Here is a 9,039-nt window from a genome sequence, read left to right as displayed (position 1 = left end):
TCTTGAAACACTTGCTATGAAAAACCTCTATTGGACTCGAAATTCACTCACATTATTACAAGAAATTCCAACACCAAATTTGTCAATCAGAGGAAAGAATGTTACATTCTTTAAGTATAATTTCAACCATGGTAAATTTTAGAATACCTATAAAAATAGATTAAACATTAATTACCAGCTTGTACAAAGTTTTTCAATAGTGACTACTGATATTTTTGAAAAGATTTCCATTAAAAAAAAAAAAAGGCTTGGGGGCGCCTGGGTGGCTCAGTGGGTTAAAGCCTCTGCCTTCGGCTCAGGTCATGATCCCAGGGTCCTGGGATTGAGCCCCGCATCGGGCTCTCTGCTCAGCGGGGAGCCTGCTTCCTCCCTTTTCTCTCTCCTCCTGCCTCTCTGCCTACTTGTGATCTGTCAAATAAATAAATAAAATCTTTAAAAAAAAAATGGGGAGGTGCCTGGGTGGCTCAGTTGGTTGGACGACTGCCTTCAGCTCAGGTCATGATCCTGGAGTCTCGGGATCAGTCTCCCAGCTACATGGGGAGTCGGCTTCTCCCTCTGACCTTCTCCTTGCTCATGCTCTCTCTCACTGTCTCTCTCTCAAATAAATAAATAAAATCTTTAAAAAAAAAAAAAAGGCCTGACCAGGATTTTCTCACATTTTAAGCTTATAATATGATATTACAAAGTTGTGCTTTTTTTCAGCTGCAAAAAGTTGGGTACCTAGGTGGCTCAGTCAGTTGAACGTCTGATTCTTGGTTTCAGCTCAGGTCATGATCTCAGGGTTGTGAGATGGAGCCTCCCAGGTTTAGTGCTTGGTGGGGAGACTGCTTGAGATCCTCTACCTCTCCCTCTACCCCTCCCCCATATTCACAAGCACATGCGCAGGCTCTCTCTCACTCTCTCTCTAAAATAAATAAATAAAAAAAAGGAATGAAGTACTGCCACATGCCACAACATGTATGAACCTTGAAAACATTAAGTGAAAGAAGCCAGATAAAAAAGACCACATATTACATGAGTCCATTTATATGAAATGTCCAGAATAGGTGAATCTATGGAGACAAAAAGTAGATTAATAGTTGCCTAAGGCTAAGAGAAATAGAGATAATGGGGGTGATGGTCGATGGATATAGGATGTCTTTGAGGAGTGGTGAAATGTTCCAGAATTGACTGTGAACATACGCAAAAACTATCGAATTGTATATTTCAAATGGGTGAATTGTTTAGCAAGTGTATTAGTTCCCTGTGGTTTTGAAACAAATTACCACAAACTTTGTGGCTTAGAACAACAAAAAAAGTTCTCTCCCTCCAGAATGGGAAATCCAAAGTCAGTATCACTGAGCCAAAATCATGGTGTCAATCTGCAAAATCTAAGAAGAACCTATTCATTGTCTCTTTCAGCTTCTGGTGGCATCTAGCTTCTGGCTTCCCTTGGCTAGTGTCTGCATTGGTCCAATAGGCCAGCATCTTCAAATCTCTCTCTGTGCCATCCTCTTCTAGCCAGCAGTGTGTGTCAAATCTCCCTCCACCTCACCTTTATAAGGCTCCATGTGACTGCATTCAACTCCCACTCTGATAAATCCAGAATAATCTTTCCATCTCAAGAGCCTTAACTTCAGAGGCACCTGGTGGCTCAGTCGTTAAGTATCTGCCTTCAGTTCAGGTCATGACCCCAGTGTTCTGGGATCAAGACCCGCATCGGGTTCCCTGTTCTGCAAGGAGCCTGCTTCTCCCTCTCCCATTCTCCCTGTTTGTGTTCTCTCTCACTGTCTCTCTCTCTGGGTCAAATAAATAAATAAAGTCTTTAAAAAAAAAAAAAAAAAAAAAAAGAACCTTAACTTCATTGTATCTGTAAACGCCCTGTTTCCATATAAAGTAACAGTTACAGGTTCTAGGAATTAGGACCTTACACTTCAGTGGGAGGTAGGAGGGATCACTTTTTAGCCAATCACGTCATGTGAAATATCTCAGTGGAAGTATTTTTGAAAATACAGAGGGTGTAATTTGTGAATAAATAAAATTTCATATATGCCAAAAAAGCAACATCTGTGTTATAGATGCAAGGACATCTAAAAGACATATTAATCAATTGCAAACTTTATTCTTTTTTTTTAAATTAATTATTTATTTATTTGATGGACAGAGATCACAAGTAGGCAGAAGTAGGCAGAGAGTCAGACAGAGAGAGAGGAGGGAGCAGTACCCCTGCTGAGCAGAGAGCCCAATGCGGGACTCGATCCCAGGACCCTGGGATCATGACCTGGGCCAAAGGCAGAGGCTCAACCCACTGAGCCACCCAGGCGCCCTGCAAACTTTGTTCTGATCTTGATTCAAACAGATCAACAATAAAAAGACATTTTTGAAACACATGAAGAAAAATGAACCTGGACTAGGTATCAGATAATACTGAGAAATTGTTTCTAATTTATTGGAAGTAATAATAGTATCATGATTATTATTTTAAGTCCCATCTGTTAGAGATTTATCCTGAAGTATTTTCAGATAAAATAAAAATGAAGCCTGGAGTGGGCCTTTAAAAAGGGGTGGGGAGATAGAATGGATGAAAACTGAAAAGCAAAGTGCTGATGTTTAGTCTAGGTCCTGAATATGTGGAGGGGAGTTGGTAATGAACTATTCTCTTTATTTGTATACATTTGAAATTTTTCCATAATTAAAGAAAAAGTTAGGAGCCCCTGGGTGTCTCAGTCAGTTAAGTCTGCCTTCATCTCAGGTCATGATCCCAGGATCCTAGGATGGAGCCCCATATGGGGTTCCATGATCATCCAGGAGTCTGCTTCTCCCCTCCCTCTGCCCCTTTCCACCTTCTTGTGTCCTCTCTCTGTCAAATAAATAAATAAAATCTTTTTCTAAAGAAAAAGTTATATTCACTGAAACAAGCTCCATTTTTTCATTTAAAATTTTAAACAGATTTTATTTGAAAGTTTTTTAAAAATATATATCTTCTCTAATATTTTATATATATTCTTATCATAATTCTATAACCAGAAAAAACACTAATTTTTTAAATAAGCATCTTTATGAGGCATCTCTTTGAAATGCTCTCAAAGTCCCTCCAGTTTTATCCCAAATGCTCTTCAAATAATGTCCTTTTCTGTGCACCCTGACGTAAAAAGGTCAGGAAGTTCTGCCCAAGAGAATTCAATTTTTTACGAAGGGCAGATAAATACAGGCTTTCAAAATTGTCCATTTCCAGAAGTGCCGAGGGATTTCTCTTCAGCCTCTCTTTAAAACGCTTTCAGACAACGAAATGCTTGAGATCGGAACAGTCCGCGCAGCTGCAGCACCGGTTTCAGATGCCCCACTATTTTGAAAGAAGATCGACACACACACTCTTTGTGTGGTTTTGTGTTTCCCAAAGGAAAAACTAAATCCACCCCAGTGTTTTCATAAATGGAAAATGAATGGCTTGAGGGCCCGCCATCGAGGGGGACAGGAGGAGACATTTGGCAGAGCACGCCTCTGTGAGGCTTTCATGACCCCACCCCCAAAACCTTCATCAATTAGCAACCCGCCTCGACGTGGCCATCAGAGAGAACTTAAGAGGCAAAGCTCTGGTCCGCACGGGGCCAGCTAGCCTGGGGAGCAAGGTGCATGGCGTTCAGAGGTGGGAGGGTGGCGTCTCTGACTCAACAGCCGGCTGGGGCCGCAGCAGGGCCAGCTGGGGCACACCTCCTCCACAAAGCCCCCAGGTGCATGCTCCAGCTATAGTGCACAGCGCCCTTCCTCTGCAGAGAGATTCGCTTATCTCTGAATTTGGTTATTTGGTTGTTTATTTAAATGTGTAATGCACAAAGAAAAACATTTCAAGGAGAAAAAAAAAAGTATCCTGTGGAAATAGAGTCTGTCTCCCAAGCTTACCTCTCCCATAGAAGCAACCTGTGCTATCAGTTTCTTTTGCATCCTTCCAGAGATTTCTATGTCTATATACCTGTGTATATACATCTATTCAGGCAATCAAGCACATACTGTCTCTTTCCTCCAAAGGCTTACCATACACTCTGTTCTTACCATCCCGTGGTTCTTACTTTTTCACCCTTAACTTTCTATTTTGGAGATACGTCATACTGATATATAGAGATATGCCTTGCATTCTTGTTTTGTTTATTCAATATATTTTTAAGGCTGTATATTTCCTGACATGGATATGCCATAATTTATCTAAGCAATTTCATATTACTATGTATTTGAGGTATTTCCAGGGTCCTGCTATTCCAAACAAAGCTGCGATACATTTTGCATAACCTCCAAGTTCTTAAGCAAGACTATCCTAGTTATCTTTACAAGAAAGACTTATACACAGTGCTGACATAAAAAGAGCAGACAATAACAAAAATCTCCCTTCTGATAAACAAAAATCACTATTAGAATCTGTAGGGCAGCCTGTCCAAAAATGCACCAATGGCATATTGATTATTTTGAATTGAAGCTACTTAGCAAACAGCTGGTACAAGGATGCTCAGACCCTCTTCTGTCCCCCTGAAAGCAGGATTAAAAGTCCCATATGAGTGGTATCTCCCTTGTACTAAGAAGTAAAAAGACACAGTATCCCCAGAGATAGAGACTCTAAAGCCCAGAAATATGTGGAAACAGCTGTTGTTACTTTCTACTATTCTACTACTTCAGCTCAAATTCCAATTAGAAGGAATAAGGGCACGTGGGTGGCTCAGTGGGTTGGGCCTCTGCCTTCAGCTCAGGTCATGATCTCAGGGTCCTAGGATGGAGCCCCACATCCGGCTCCCTACTCAGTGGGAAGCCTGTTTCTCCCTCTGCCCCTCTGGCCTTCTGTCCTGCTATGCTCTCTCCTTCTCTCTCAAAAATAAATACTTTTAAAATTGTTTTCTTATTAATTTAAGCTCCCAAACATTTGTTTTCTTTACCCTATTAATTCCTCACAAATTTATTGTCTCTTTGCCTAAAATGTATAAAAACTGCCTGCCTTGTTCATTTCTTTGGGTCTCAATTTCATTACTAGGACTCTGTGCGCAAGTAATAAAACTTTGGAGGTTTTTTTTTTTCTCCTATTAATCTGTCTCACACCAATTTAATTCCTAAAACCAGCCAGAAGAATCTTGAAAGGCATAATGAAAATTTTCGCTTCCCCTACAAATTTGACATTGTTTTAACAGAAATAGCTGCTCCTCTAACAGAATGAAAATAATGGGGTCAAGATTCTGCCTGCAGAGCTGGCTCTCTTCTCATAATTCCAGCTTCCATCCCAAAAGATGGTTGTGTGGACAAACCATTGAGGCTCCAGGTTAAGAGAATTTCAATCAAGGATAAGTTTTCCCTTCACCTCTGACCCTAAGCCAGTCCACAGAAAACCCAACTCTACCGTTTTTATAGCATTTTCTCCCTCAACAAACACCAGTGCTCTGCCTCCATTCCAAGCCAGCATTTCTCCCAGCAAACTGCTCTGATATACCTCCCGCCTGCCTGGCAAAGGATGCAAATCAAGAGTTGTAAACAAAGATCTTTTGACTATAGAAAACCAAACTGGCAGAGGACAAAAGAATAGGGGGAAATGCCTGCTTTTGAAGGAAAGTGAAAGGTTTGGGTCATCCGTGGTCAAATAGCCCATCACCAATATGAGACCAAGTCAAAAATTGGGCCAAAATTTTTTCTCAATGACAACCAAAAGAAATCTCATCCAAAAATCATACTCTTCCAGGGTGACTGGATGGCTCAGTGGGTTAAGCCTCTGCCTTTGGCTCAGGTCATGATCTCAGGGTCCTGAGATGGAGCCCCACATCAGGCTCTCTGCTCACCAGGGAGCCTGCTTCCCTTCCTCTCTCTCTGCCCGCTTCTCTGCCTGCTTGTGATCTCTCTCTCTCTCTGTCAAACAAATAAATAAAATCTTTAAATAAATAAATATATAAATAAAAATAAAATCATACTCTTCCAATAGCAAAAGGGAACAACTCACAGCCAAAAAAAATGTTTAAATCATTGGAACAGATTTGGGAGAAAGTGGGCTTAAATTAATAAAAAGCCAGGATGCTGGACTATTTAAGGAATATAAAATGAAACCTCCAGAAGCATTGAAATAGAGTAAGTGCACCATCCACAGAGCTGGCCTTAAAAAAGTATGTTTTCTATGAAAACTGATATCCCTGAATTCTTTATAAACAGTTTATCCTATCAAACAAACTAAATATTACTATATGAAATTATACTTCTTAATGTGGACCACCAGATATCCATCCTTTCTGTTCATGTTTCAAATCTGAAAATACATGTGGTTTTATTTTAACACTTCAATATGGAAGAAACCTCCAAATCCCTTAAAGATAGCATTTTACTAGTTTGGGGATGTTTTCTGTATGAAAGATAAGTACTGTGATCATGTGACCTACCAGATTGCAGCCAAGGCACAGAGGCCCACACACCTGTTTTCCTAAAGGGTACTCAGGACAAGGACTTTTTTATGAGACAGTGCTTTCAGACTGGATGCACTTTCCCCAGATGCTCACAGTATAATTCATAATAAGAGATTATACTCTGGGTTCCCAGGAATTCAGGTACATGGAATGAGGTCATGTCTTGGCACATGGGCGTGTTTCCCCCGCCACCCAGGTTCATACCAACTCACAGGAGAGGCAAAAGGGGGAAGACTACTATGACCTCAGAGGCCCTGGGGTCCACACTTCTCAGAAGCCTTCTGAAATGGCAAAGTAAGTCCAGTCTTGCCAGGTTGTGAGGCACAATTACAGTACTCCAGAACTGGCAGGAAACTTGTAGGTCACTAACTCCCCCTACCCCTCACTGAAGCCCACTAAGGACTATAGAGTTGGGTAGAGGCAGAACTTGGGCTAAAAGTCAGGCATCTTGACCCCAGCATTACAAATCTGTCTCTCACACCAGTTCTCCTCAAATCCAAGTGCACGTAAATCCCCTGGAGAGCTCGTTAAATGCTAATTCTGATTCAGCAGGTCTGAGGTAAAGTCTAAAATTTTGCATTTCTAATAAGCTTTCCTTTGATGCCCCTGTTGCTGGTCAAGAACTATTCTCTAAGCAGCACATTCTGACATCTCTATTCTCAACATTCCTCCATTACAGAAAAAATACAGAAAACAGTTCCGCTTGCACTGCCTAGAAACTGATTAAAGAGGGTCCTTTTCTTAATCTCTTGGTCAAACCTATCTCAAACAATGAAGTCTCAGCTTCAGCCTTCTCCTTCACTGAAGACCTCCAGAATTACTGCCCAGCCACTTAGTGGGAAGGGGAAAAGAAATGGTCAAGACCGATAATCCCACACTTTCTATCAGGTGACTTTGGGGTAAAGCCGTAGTTCTCAAACTGTGGGTCCTACACTAATACCATCAGCATCACTTGGAATCTTGTCAGAAATGCAAATTCAAAAATTATAGGAGCAGGCCCAGCAATCTATATTTTGGCAAGCCCTCCAGGTGATTTTGAAGCAGGTTCAAGTGTAAGAATCACTAAGGTTAAGACTCAGCCAAGAGCATCCGATCAACACTCAGAGCTTTTTAACAAAGAATGGTATTTTATCCAAAAAAAAGCTACAACACAATGATTTCCTAGCTCCAGAACATAGCCTACTTCAAGCAAGGGATTACATTTAATCATGGCCCAAACCAATGAATTTAAAGTATATTAGTACATGATTGTGGGGCCTGTACATGGTGTCTCTTCATGGAACTCAGAGTTCTCTTCTCCAAAGAGAAGATTCCAAAGAATCACAATCACATGGGGCTATGGACACTGGGGAGGGTATGTGCTATGGTGAGTGCTGTGAAGTGTGTAAACCTGGTGATTCATAGACCTGTACCCTGGGGGCTAATAATACATTATATGTTTATAAAAAAAAATTAAGAAGTTTAAAAAAAAAAAAAAGAATTACAATCACACTCAAATTTGTGCCCTCAAGCAGATACTTCTCAAGATTTCCTGTCCTTCAGGAAGGATCAGCACAAGCATGTGAACAGGCATGTCACTCTCTGCCTCCCAGCCTGAGGGAAATGATGTATATAACCTGGCACTTTCAACCTGGTAAGAAGACAGTTTCTTCTCATGTTCATCTCGTGTGTGTGTGTGTGTGTGTGTGTGTAAACTCCTTGACTACACGTATGAATGAAACCAACCTCAACCCCCATCTGTCCTGTCAAAAAGGCTGGGATGCCCACAGGTTGGACTGAGGCAACAGATCTATGCCGCCATGCAGTAATATTATGGAAATAAAGGTAATCCACAGCTACTACCCTCCTGTGTATGTCCCTCATTTTTTAAATGAGAAACAATAAGAAAGTCTCGTTTAAATGTTGGCTGTAATTTTTAAGCTTTATGGAGCCAGCCCTAATAGGCCACCATTTGCTTCTTTGTCTTGCATATGAAGTCGTGATTCATCTGCATGCAATTCTGCCTTGTTTGTTATAATGTTGCCATGACAACATTTTTTCCTTTCAAGTAGCAAGTAAATTGTGGAAGAGAGCATACAAACAGCATGCTCCTATAGGTAAATACTTCATTGCTATCTACACAAACATTTCATTCATTGTACCCACTCTCTCCTCTCTCTGTACAGTCAGTTCCATTAAGATCCAATTTTTGAATTCTTTCCTCCCAAGAACATATGAAAGCCACCAGAAGAGATCCAAATCAAAATAGATCTGGGTTTGAATATTTTAAAATACATTGCTTTTTCCACAATTCTTCTGTTAAGACCTTTGAAGTAAGAGAAGTTTTAAAAATCAAACCCAAAATTTTATGACCAAAGTCTTGTTCATTCCAAACAGAAACTCCTGCCTTCCATCCTCAGATAGATAAGACAACTCTCAGACTCCATGCAAGGCTATACTTGAAAAGTCAACTTCATTAGCACTTTATACCTGATAAAACCAATTCTCATATCGGGACCCAAAAAATAGAGGCCACCCTACAGGCCCAGCCCAAGTCACAAATCCAAACCTTAGTCATCTGTGCTTACAGGAAACACCTACAAAGGAACCCTGACATACACCAGTCACAACTCTCGAACTCAACTCTAGCTAGCTCCCCTTA

The 9,039-nt window shown here is 40.8% G+C and overlaps 1 long non-coding RNA gene across 1 annotated transcript; it reads left to right on the top strand.

Moving 5' to 3' along the window:
* Positions 1-7,737: 7,737 nt before the first annotated feature.
* LOC101673265 lies at positions 7,738-8,237 on the top strand. Its single transcript, XR_001176619.2, has 3 exons — positions 7,738-7,764; positions 7,913-8,031; positions 8,152-8,237. It is a non-coding gene; the product is annotated as an uncharacterized LOC101673265 (long non-coding RNA).
* Positions 8,238-9,039: the final 802 nt, after the last annotated feature.

This window comes from Mustela putorius, unplaced genomic scaffold (genome assembly GCF_011764305.1).
Source record: "Mustela putorius furo isolate JIRA1106 unplaced genomic scaffold, ASM1176430v1.1 tig00000876_pilon_pilon_pilon, whole genome shotgun sequence".
NCBI classification, from domain to species: Eukaryota; Metazoa; Chordata; class Mammalia; order Carnivora; family Mustelidae; genus Mustela; species Mustela putorius.
Note: the sequence above shows the minus strand (reverse complement) of the source record. Positions and strands in the feature narration are given on the sequence as shown.